Below are 12,039 nucleotides of genomic sequence, written 5' to 3'. Positions count from 1 at the left end.
TTTTGTCATGGTAATACAGTTAGGAATAGAGGGCTAGGCAGTGCAGGAGGCAGTCTTCAAGCTTTTATTTTTGCCAACATGGATAAAAAGCTGAGTTTGAAAGGAGGGGAAGGAAGTGCCACATTCAAACTGGCTAATGGAGAGTGGAGGATTTTGTATAGAATTGGTTCTTGGATACTCTGGAGACTTGTTTTCTCTGGGGTCTACAACTTACAGTATTCTTCTAACAGTGGAGAATTTTGTTTGCTTTGCTTGTCATTTTTGAAACAGACGTTGAATTACATGCTGTGAAACTTGCTCAAAGAAGAACTTTCTCTTTATAAAAAAAAAAATAATGAAATACTTTCTACTGTTAAGAACACTTTATACACATGAATTTTGAACTACGACTTCCTGTGAACTGTTCTCGACTCCTTGCTTCTGATGTTTCTTTTGGGGAAGATGTATGTGAGTTTCTGCTTTCATTAGCTCCCTCAAATTTCAGGAGGAGAGAAATAATTGGTGAAGAAGTTGTATTCTTGCCATATAGCTGATCATTTGGAAAAGCCAGTTCCTCCCTAAATCAGTTTTATATGACAAAGGTAACCTCTGTAGATATATAAATGAATGTGAAACCAGAAGATGCATTCCTAAAATAAATAAATAAATAAAATACTAATAGCAAATAGCTATATACTGTGTACTAATAATAGCATAGCATTTGTATGCTCTATTTAATGCTCTAATCCTAGAAATACTAATGTATAGCACCTGTAAGTTTTCTTAGATGCCCTAGATATGTTATTAACCCCAACAAACAGAACTCAGAGTGCTCTGTAAGTGGAGCTCCATTTTTATTTGCATCAAATCCCCTTACAGTAAGTAAAACACTTCTATCCCACCAACTCCAAACCTTCCTCCTGCTGGCATCCCATGCAGGTATTCTTGAGTAAAGTACTTGTGGAGTCCTGCCTTCTTGTATTACTCTCAAGTAATTAAGATAATCGTCAAGGAAGCTGTCTCTGCATGTTAATGAACAATGACTTTAATAGAATTTTCAGCAAAACAAATCTGTTCTGCAGAGCGTGTGTGGGATTTGCCATATAATTGTTATGCCACACCACTCCTGGTTAATTTGTGTAAGCCAACACGCTGATTGAACCTAGGCACAGGTGTCTGCATTTCTGAAGGTAGCTGGTTCACATCACACTATTTCTGTGCATGTTGAATTCCTGTTATTCAAAGGTGCTGGTGCTTCCTGATTACAGATGTTGATCTTTTACATTTATGTGAATATTTCACTCCTGAGCTGTGGGAGAAAGTTTGTTGACTTTTAACATGACTTTCAGTAATGGACGTGTCGGATATGCAACTTTGCAGCCATGTGTTGTTTTGTGCTTGTCTGTAAGTCGTATGTGGGGGAAAAAAATAATCTTAATTCCCTCTTAGTAACACTTAACTGTATTTCAGACTTTTGGAGGCATCTGTATTTACTCTAGGTATGTTTTGTGGATGAATATTTCAAAATAATCTAGCCCAGTACTTTCTATGATCATAAATCATATACTTGGTTGCATGACTTGGTCGCTCATCAAAAACCGTATTATATGAGGCTGAGTTGTTCTTTATTTATTATTCTCCTTCCTTTTTTTATCGTATATTGTTATATATCTAAAACGTAAATTAGTATCTTCACATTGTTGAAGTCTGGTGTAATTATAGAACTCTGAAAGAATTCTTCAATAAGCACTGAATTGTGTTACAGCATTTGACTATATGATAGTTGTTTCTGTTCCTTTATTTTTTTTTTTCCCCTGGCATGCAGAATAAATACTTTTACATATTTTTACAGACATAGTTTATAGAAAGTCTCTGTTATATTCACGTTAGGACTATATGCTATATTTAAAAGAATTCCTTAGTTAGCACAACCTCTTAATTAGAGGGCACGAAAGCAATGTTACTACACTTTTTTAAATGTTTCATTATATCTTCAGAACAAACTAAGCCATCATCAAGTTCCCTGGGGGTATCTTGATACACAAAGTTGAAGCAAGAAGGTCCAAATTAGAGCAAGTCAAGAACTACAATTCAAAAGATTTGTTTTTCCCAGAAGTGAATATTATTTCCATACATTTTTATCCCAATTTTGCAACTTTTTGTAAGAAGAAACTATCCTGGCTAGTGTAATATGGCCCTCTTGTGCCTATTTGATATGAGTCAGTCTTTTATCACACCTCCCAAAGGACCTCTTTCTCTGCTGATACACAAGGTGAACAGTGCTTGGTTATTTATTAATGAATGTATATGCTATGAAGAAAAACTATTAATAATCCCATGGGTATCTCTATGATGCTCCTCAATACAGTGTCTGAGTAGCTTATAAATGCTGATTTTTATCTTCAAATTAGCCTATAGTTTAAAGTCATGAGGAAGTTCCTGTTCTACAGATTGGAAATTCACATGAGAGTTTAAAGGCAGAAGTACCTACCAATTGTTGGCAGCCTGTCCAACCACTATGAAATAGTGTTGTTGTTGTTGTTTTTTTTAAAGTGAAACACTGCTTTTTGTTGACTTTCACTGAACTTATAGGTGCTCAACATTTCTTCACATTAGATCCACTAATTTTCAGACCACAGTTAAATACAGTTTCAAGTTCTTTACATACGTATTTTCCTCCGCAGCCAAAGGTATTTTAGCTATATAGCTCTCGGTGACTTCTTGCAAAAGATTGATTTTAAGTGGTTTACTTAATCACAGTAGATATTCTTTGGAGAAGCAAATGCCCTGTGACTACTAGTTTCTGTATGCTGCCCATCGTAGCCCTTCCAGCAAGAGACAGCTCTATGTGTCTGAAGTATGCACAACAGAGCTTGGGCTTCACCAGGTGTAAGAAATAACGTGAATAAAGTATAGTTAGCATTTCAATACCTGGACTTTTATGGTTTTATTTCAGTACTTAGTCTGTCATATTGTAGTTTACAATGATTATCAGTAAAACAAAAAATAATTGCCACATAACTTGAAACAGGAGTACGTGATGGTATCTTGGCCCTGTGGAGCCTGTATGAGTGTGTTTGTCAGCTCTCCTGGTGCAGTTGTGACCAACGTATTTGCGGTAACATCCAGAGTTTGTGATCTCTCTTGAAAGGATCTAACAAAATTGTGTTCCATTTATGATTCTCAGAGAATTAAAATGGTAAGCAGACATACATTCCTTAGATCTCTTGCATGCACTAGATGAGCTGTTACAAGGTAATGCTGAGCAACACTGGCCTCTCCTCTGTGGGACAAAATGTTTCCCTGCTGTGAATGCTGGGCTTGCTGGCACCGACCAAGCTCAAAGGCATTTCTAGATGAAAAAGATACCAATAGAATTATTGGTACAATGGGCTAAGGCAGAATAAAGCTGTGAGGAAAAAGACAGGCAGAAAATAATTTGTGGCAGAATAGCTAGTGGAGATGAAGCAATAAATTCTGAAGAAACAGCAGGGAAGCACCTGTTAGACCTAGAGATTAACTCAGTAAGGAAAAGCTAAGTAAATACTGATGTTGAGAAGACAAAGTTTAGCTTGAGAAACAGAGAAGGAAACTGGATGGACATGAGATTAATTTTTTTTTTTCCTATTTAAAAGCAAGATTAAGACTGAAAATAAACAGCTGTTAGGTGACTATAGGACACACATGAGAGTTCTGTGGATACTGTAGTATAAGCAATACAGATGAAATCTGCAAAGATGTGAAGAAAACATTGGAGAAAACTTTGGTAATATTTGATATTCAGTAGTAGCCTTCACCTCTGTAGTCTAAGTCCTTCCAAAGTACACTTTGTTTTTTTCCTTCAATATGTTATTTTAAAGCTAAATATGTCATTCTAGTGAAGTCTGACAGTCTAATCAGGGGGGAAAAAAAAAAAGGCAATGAATAAGTTATAGTTTCTTACCCATCAGGCTTACAGGCTACAGACATAATGTGTAACACTCCTGAGTAGAAAATAAAAATGCTGTCCACAATCCTGCACCATTTTCATGACTCTTACTTATTCCACTACAATCTCAATTTTAACCCAAAAACTGTGTCTCCATTAAAATGGCAGAAGGCAGCTCATACAAGGACTTCATATTCTTGATGCCATCCTTCCAGTGAGCTCTGTGGTATTTATCTTTCTGTTTTCCTTTGCTGTGGAGGGACATCAAGGGTCTGCAGTTAGTCCAATCTCCTAATCTCTTTGACATATAATCTGTAGTTTACTTGGGTGGAGCCAAAGTTGCTTCACATTTCAGATAGGAATCAATTGCACAAGGTACTAATGTAAAGACCTACAAAGAGTGGCCCATGGATCCATTTTCCCACTGCTAACAGGTCAAGATGATATTGAGGTTACAGTTGACAGATGGAGATTCATCTCTAAGGAAGAGGAGATATTTCTCTTGTAGATCTCTTTGAAGGTAGATTCTGTCATACTCTATCTGGAAGAGAAACTCCCAATTTGAAAGTTATTTGAAAACAGAAATAAATTCTGTTTTCTTCCCTTGAAGGCTACCAGTTGCTTCAATGTTTTTAATGGTAGGAAAGGTGTGATTGTGCAGTATGTCCCCAGCACTCCTGCCTACTTGGGCTTCTTTCCTACTTATGACCTGCAGCTCTGGAATTCATGTTTGTTCCAAGGAAGCAGTGGACAGCAGCTGTGTTGTTAAAAGTAGTACCATGGCATTTCTGAATGATAAATTAAAGTGTTATAAGAACAAATGTCTTGTAGGTGATTGATTATTTTTCATGATTTAAGAGTGGTTCATATTTTTCATGTTGCTTTGACTGTGACACTTACCTGTGGTTTAGAAATGTTGCATCTCACCTTAATGAAACAGTTCAGAAAGTTTTCTTTTTAAAGGTAGAGCATTTAATCTCCAGAGCATTATTCTGATTTCCACATGTGTATTCCTAGATCACGCATTGTATTCATCTGCAAGAACTCTGTGCTTTCATTTATTGAGTGCCCCATGAACTAAGTATTTTCAGGGGATAACCTGCTATTCATCCTACATTATTTCCAAGCTCCTTTCTTTAACTCTGTCATGTTAAATAGTGTTGAGCATAATGGCTATTACTGTATTTTGTAATTTGTTCTCCTTTTTTTGTTTTTGTTCTTTTTTCATAGCTAAGTTTGCTTCAAAAGAAAAAAGGCAAAGGGGGTTGTGGTGGAGTGGAAGGTCTATTATTCAAACCCTGGTAAAGGGTGAGCACAGTGCTGGTGCCTATAACCTGTGAAAGCACTTTCACCAGTAGTTTACCCCCAGTGTCTCTGAAAACAAATCCTATTCAATGTGATATATGAAAGCATAACCCGCTGTAGTATAGGAATCAATGGAACAATTCATGTAATAGATGACTGTTTGGGCTTGTTCAGGCTGCCACTTGAACATAATTGGCATCTATGTAATAAAATACTGAACACCAGGGGAAATATTGTAGATGTTTGAGTCATCCCATAGTTTGTTATAGAAGATTGACATACAAGTGTGTAAAGCAAAATAGGGTAACTAGCACTTGAATTACTGTTACAGTATTTAATACTACATTAAGGAAGTAGAGCAATTTTAGACTTTCCTTGTGTTTAACTAATGCACTGTCAAAATTCAGTTACTGGGAATCTGTCAGGTGTAATATAGCATCAGATTTGCAAGCCAGTATCTTTACGTGAAATCCTTAAGTCATTGCTCAAAAACACAGGTGTGAAATACAGTTCTTCAAGTGCAGTATTACTGACAAGCAGAACTGGCAGAACAGTTGCACAGTATGTTGCAAGCATTTCTGAAGGGGTCCTGTCTTTTGCTGTGTGCCTTCATAGTGTTTAGCACAGCTGGGAGTCCTTATCTCAGCTGGAGGCCTCTTTAGATGCTACTGTAATGGAAATAATCATATATTTGTCAACTGTATGTCTTATGCATGTTAATAAATTCTCTATTTATGAAAAGGACCCGCTTGCTTGATATTTGAATAGACTTGCAGCCTCTTGATGTCTTCCTGCACATCTTGGGTTCTGTCTCTTTAGAAGAGAATGGTAAAGTAACTCCTCCAGAGCTCTCTAACAAAATGACAGCTTTGTTTCTAGCACCCAGATAGCAAATTTAAAGCCAGCTCTGGTCTGACAATATATTGCAGTATTCAGTGTGCACATGCTAATGTTAAGTGTTGTTCTGTGAGGTGCTCCTCACAAATAAAGTTAGCAATCATACTACACTGAAGTACCAGAACTCTCCTCTTATTCCAGTTCCATTCACTTGACAGTCTAAGTTGCCACCCTCCACTCAACTGATTTTTTGAGTGAATGGAGAGGAAGCGAAGGAGTACAACTCTGTCTGCAATAGAAATGAATGAGGGAAGCACTCTACCAGAAAGCATACAATTTCCCATACATATTGTTTGTTCTGCTGAGTAACAATGCTCAGCACATCTGTCTCACTCAATGCTATTCTGTGCCTTGCAGAAGTGTGCCACATCTCTGCATTATTTATATTTTTTATTCTACCACAGATAATGGAAAAAATGAGATGCTGCTCTGTCTTGTGAATGTTACATTACCAATACCAATACATCTTTGCCTCCCTCAGTGAAAGACAGCTTAACTACACCAAGCAAATTAGTGAATAGAGAGATAGTATATGCATGCAGATGAACTGTACTTCACAGTATATTAATAAACTTTTCTGTCTCTATGAGAAGTGGATATTTGTCTTTTTCAAGTCCAGAAATAATCTTTGAAATAGCTCAAAATATCTTAACTAGAAGGGCTTTTCTTCTTCCTTACCTTATCTTTGTGCAAGATCCTTAGCTGTGTCAATTCTCCTTAGCTCTGCTGTATTTTGAATGTTTCACTTATAAGCAGAGTTCTCTTCTACCTTTTATTTCATTTTTCCCCTCTTATTCTCTTTTCCCTCTTATTCTCTCTTCTCTCCTTCCTGTTCTGATTATGGAATGAGTCAATTAAATTTGAGTCTTCAATTTCTCTACAAAAAGTATTTCTCCTTGGATGATGTGACAGTAAATTATGCTTTGTTTCATTGTTCCGTACCAGTGGTTGTCATTTCTGTATTATGGCTTATTCTGAGTGTATGGTGGTATATGACAGAGTAAGATGGATCAGTATTGCCAGTGCCCCACCACCAAGGAGCCAAAATTCGTTAAGTACCTCATCCTTCTCCTTGTCTGTTGTTACCGGCTTGCTTGTATCACTCACTGCGGGGTGTACACTCTCCTGAACTTTCCTTTTCTGATTGAAGTACCTGTAAAAGCTGTTCTTGTTCTTCTTGGTATGCTTTGTAAACAGAAGAAGTGAAATAAGAAATTGCTATAAAGGAAAGAAAGGGTCTGCTTATGCTGCTCCTGGTTAATCAGAACCTTGTAAGATACCTCTAGACATTGAATAGAGTTTGAGAGAAGTATAAAGAAAGCTCTAGCAGAAAAAATTATGCTGGATCTGGGCCTCTGGTACAGGTGAGTGTCTTGCTGTGATGCAACTCCATCTAAACTTCAGTGACCTTGGAGATCAAAGCACTGGATGAAGACTTCAATTTGCAATCACACTAGGCTTGCTGGGAAAGATTTATAATCTTCTGTAGTTTTAGAAATAGGCTTGTGTTAGCTATAGTGTGCAGGGCAGGAATGTGCTAAGGGCCAAGTCTGATGAGAAAATTTGAGAGTTCAGCTATCTCATGATGAGAGAACATATACTTTGCTAGATTGTACTAATGCAAGGGCTAATTTCCTTTTCTTCTTCTGATAATGTGACTGTTGATGAATGCAAAGTAACTGATGTTAATATCCAGCCGCAATTATCTGCAGCATAAGCTTTATTTGGGGTTGGAAATTAGCTGGCAGATTGTATAGTCAGCTTTCTGGTCCTAAGGAACTGCCAAACCTGATCCAAAGGGGATGGTAATAGCATGTGAATGACAGTGATACGTGTCCTTTCTTTCAATTCTGCAGTGTGGAATTGGAAGCTCTGACCATTTAACACCTTGTGTTTTCAGCTTTTAATCAAACCCGCAGGCTATATAAAATTCACATAGAAATCACACAGCAGAACTTCTCCTGGGACTTCTTAATTTTCTCCAGCATGGAACATATTTTGAGAATAGAAATTCATGACAACATAATCCTTTGGGGACAAATCTACAATAAGAATAGCTATAAGAAAGTGAAAATAAAATATTCTGAGCCTCAAAAAAGATTCAGTATGGATTTGATCTCAAGATAAGTTGTTGTATTTAGGCCATTCTTATTAACTCAAAGCTGATTCACATATGCCTAGTAGAAAAGTTTATGAGGTATTTAAGCTTAAAGAGTGAAGGTTGAAAGTCTTTTTTTTTTGCTTTTAAAATTTGAGATAATGGGAATTCATCTACGAGTCAGAATAGAGCCCTATTTTCCTCAATAACTGAGGTCTTGAAAAGATATTCATTCATTCATAAATATTCATTATGTTACTCTTGTAGTAAAAGTAGGGATGAAGGTGTTCCTTATCATTAGTCTTTCACGAAGGTTCTTCGGGGTGGTATTAGAGTTATATTTTTTTATTTGTTATTTTTGTTGCCACATATATTGTGTGGGTTTTAACTGGAATAGTAACATAGCTATTAGCTGATAAATGCATTTATAGTAAGAGAAAATACGATAATCTCTGTTGCAGTATACTTAGCTATAGTAAAGTTAATGATAAAATATCCAGCCAGAATCTTTAGTAAGTGATGAATTGCCATTGCTTTTTTAATCATCGTTTGCTTTCCCAACCTATTAGGTTGGAATAAGTAATGCACTTCACTTCAGTATTGGAAGAATGAGAATTTTGCAAATTGCACAAATTGCCTAACAGAAAAGAGCTGGCTGAATTTTGAAACTGTTAAAGTATTATTTATGGGTTGGTAAAAGCTTGACAAAAATTACCATTACATACTTAATTTCTTTGAAATGGATGATACAGTATTTTTTAGCAAGTAGGTTCTTTATTAACTCTCGCAAAAGGTTTGTTTGAAAATATTAAGGAATCCCTTCCTACTTCTGTTTTATACCATGGCCTCAGGAATGGTCTCAGATATGAGTAGAGGTGAGTTGCTTAATTTGATCTTTTTTTCTAATTCCCTATACAACCAAAAAATTGGTGTGTGATTTGGCTTTCTTTCTATCTTATATTTTTAATGAAGAAATTGTGGAACATAAACAGATGGTTTCATACCTAGTCCTGTAACCGTCTCCCTTAAAAAACAAGTGAAGAGGCAGCAGCAACAACTGAACGCTGCAGCCTTACTTGTTTGTTTGCCACCACTTTCACACCTTTAGTATTTAAATAAAAACAAGTCTGAGTGTGGCAGCAGGGGAATAGTATAGGGAGATTAGGGTTTCAGCTACGAGGACAAGTGTGTGTTTGTCCATGTGTATGTTTGCTTTCTTGCATGAATACAGATCAAGGCCTTACTAGAGGAGCTGTCAGGGACTGCAAGCTGCTTGGGTTTTCTGCAGGCTTAGGTAGACTTAGTTTCTGTCACTTGCAGTCAGGACTGCAAGTAGCTGGGTTTTCCTGTGGTACCATAACTCAGTATAATGGAAAGTTGTTGGCTCTGCTTTTCTTGGTGACAATCCCTCTGTAGCACAAGTGTCTTGCTGATAGTGGAACAACATCTTTTTGCGTCTTTCTACTGCCAGTAAGTGATTGATTCCTTCTTGCCAAGTGTGGTAGATTTTTGCTGTAGAAATGGGTGGTTTGTTCTGTGTTTTTTTTTTTCTTTTTTAATCTCCAGTGCATAGTTTCTCTGCATTGTTTCTTCCTCAGCTAATTCCTTAACCTCACATACTCAAATTGTCCCTTCCTCAGGTGAAGAACATCATTAGTTTTTTTTTCATCACTTCTACAATTAGATGTAACTTAACCAAATCAGAAATTGTGGGATTGCTGGTTCTGTGTATTAGAAATGCAACTATGCTTGCAAAATCTTTTCTTTCATGCAGCTGAGTTCTCCCTGCATGCCATGAGAGCAACTAAGGAAGCATTGACAGGCATACACAAAAAGCCTCATCTGACTGTAGAAGATTCCTACAAGCTTCCTGCTTTGGTCTGCTGTGGTCATAGATCAAAGGGTCCGTTTGTATGCCAGAGTGATTCATCTGCCAAAGTGGGAATAAAATGTCATTTCTGGTGTGTTTGTGTTTTTTTTTTTTTTTTAATAACAGTTGAGTGTATGGGAAAGTCTTACGAAACTTAATTGTGACTAGAGCCTCAGTTTAGGAACACCTTTTAATTGGTTTCACTGGGACTTCAATAACATTTCCTGCAGTTAATTGTTGAATTGAGGACAAATGCTATAGGATTTTGTGGATAGTTAATAAATGTGTTCTAGAAGGTCTGCAGACATGAGTAATCTCATAGCTTTTGTTGTTCTCTCATAATACTCCACAAATTTATATTCCTTTATCTTCTTTTTCCCTTTTCTTTCCAGTAAGATGTGACTTTTTAGTCTGTCTGAATGTGGCTTTGCCATACAGTGTCAAATACAAAACTTGCAGCCTCTGCTTTCCAAATAAGAGTTGGGAGAATGTTTAAAAACAACTGGAGAAGAGATTTGCACAATACATTCATGCCAATGGGAAGTGCTCTAAGAAGGACTAGAGGAACAGAGATCAGCTTGAAAATCACTTGGATGTTATGGCCGGATATGGTGCCTATCTTATTTTCCTTCTCAAACAGTTGTGATGCCATTAGAAGTCAGCGTGCTTCCCAACAGAAGTGGTTGAGTTTCAAAAATGAAAGGAACCATTGCTGTGTGCAGTTGGCAGATGAGTTTGTAATATGCTCTGGGATTTTTTTCCATGCTATAAATTCAAATTACATCTCATCGTGTGCCTAGTTAAAGAACAGAGTATATCACAGTAGAGGAAGAGAAAACCAGGAACAGGCTGTGATCCTGCTGACAATTATGTAAGTCTAGACCACCTCTCTATCATTTCTTACCCCAGGATAAATGAAAGCAAGGCAGGGGATCTTTGGGGAAAAAAGCTAAGAAACAAACAGCCAAAATTCATATTGGACAAATTATAATAGTAATTCTTACACTTCAAGTGATTTAAACACTAAGAACAAAAGGAAATTGTAAACACGAATAATATTGGAGATGAGTCACAGAATATAAATTTATTTATTTGGTGATAGATTATTTTCAATCATTCCTTTTGCATGCTGCATTTTTTGCAAGTTGTGAGTTTTTGTGATGGCTTGGCACCATCTGGCAAATGCTAGGAAAAGAAACATTGGCTCAAATTCTGCCAGTGCTGTGTGCCTAAGATCCCAGTGGTGGGATCAGAAAAGGACTTGTCTTATACCACTGGCCATACTTGTTGGCCAAGGCAAAATGCAATGTAGCAAAAGGAAAATTGCCTTTTAAAAAGAACATGTAATGGGTATTTCCAGAAGAAACTGAATGTATATTCCATGTTATGAGTGAGTGGAGACCTGAAGAAATGTCAGCACCTAAATTTAACTACATATTTTAGAAGTTTCAAAAAACTCCAGTGAGTTATTACGTCTCTACTTTTTAAAATTTTTTGTTATTAAAGTCTGTTATTGTTTTTTTTTTAAAAAAAACAAAACTATGGTGTGCTTAAAGAGAATGCATATTATAGACTTTAGTGTAGCAGACTTGATTATTGCTATTAAATTATAGGTTTGCTTGTTTTTATTGGGTGTGTATCAGTACTCCTGGGCATTTGTGTTGCATGAAATGACCCCTTTTACTTTACGAAAGGAAAAGATGAAAACTTTCTTGTTGTGTTTAAGTGGCAGCAGAAATTTAAGTATGTTATCCAGAATGCAATTATTTGACTTGGAGCACAGACAAGACAATGAGACTGCGTTTAATCCTATAAAAAATGGCAAGGAATTCCCTACTGGCCATGTTTTGTCAGGATCTGGAATTGGTGATGTCTCTAAAAGACCGTTTTTGTGGTGCCATTTTCAAAAAGACATAATTAGAAAATCCATAATTCCAGCGAATTTACTTTCAACTGCCTTTT

This window comes from Meleagris gallopavo, chromosome 2 (assembly GCF_000146605.3).
Source record: "Meleagris gallopavo isolate NT-WF06-2002-E0010 breed Aviagen turkey brand Nicholas breeding stock chromosome 2, Turkey_5.1, whole genome shotgun sequence".
In the NCBI taxonomy this organism is placed as follows: Eukaryota; Metazoa; Chordata; class Aves; order Galliformes; family Phasianidae; genus Meleagris; species Meleagris gallopavo.
Note: the sequence above shows the minus strand (reverse complement) of the source record.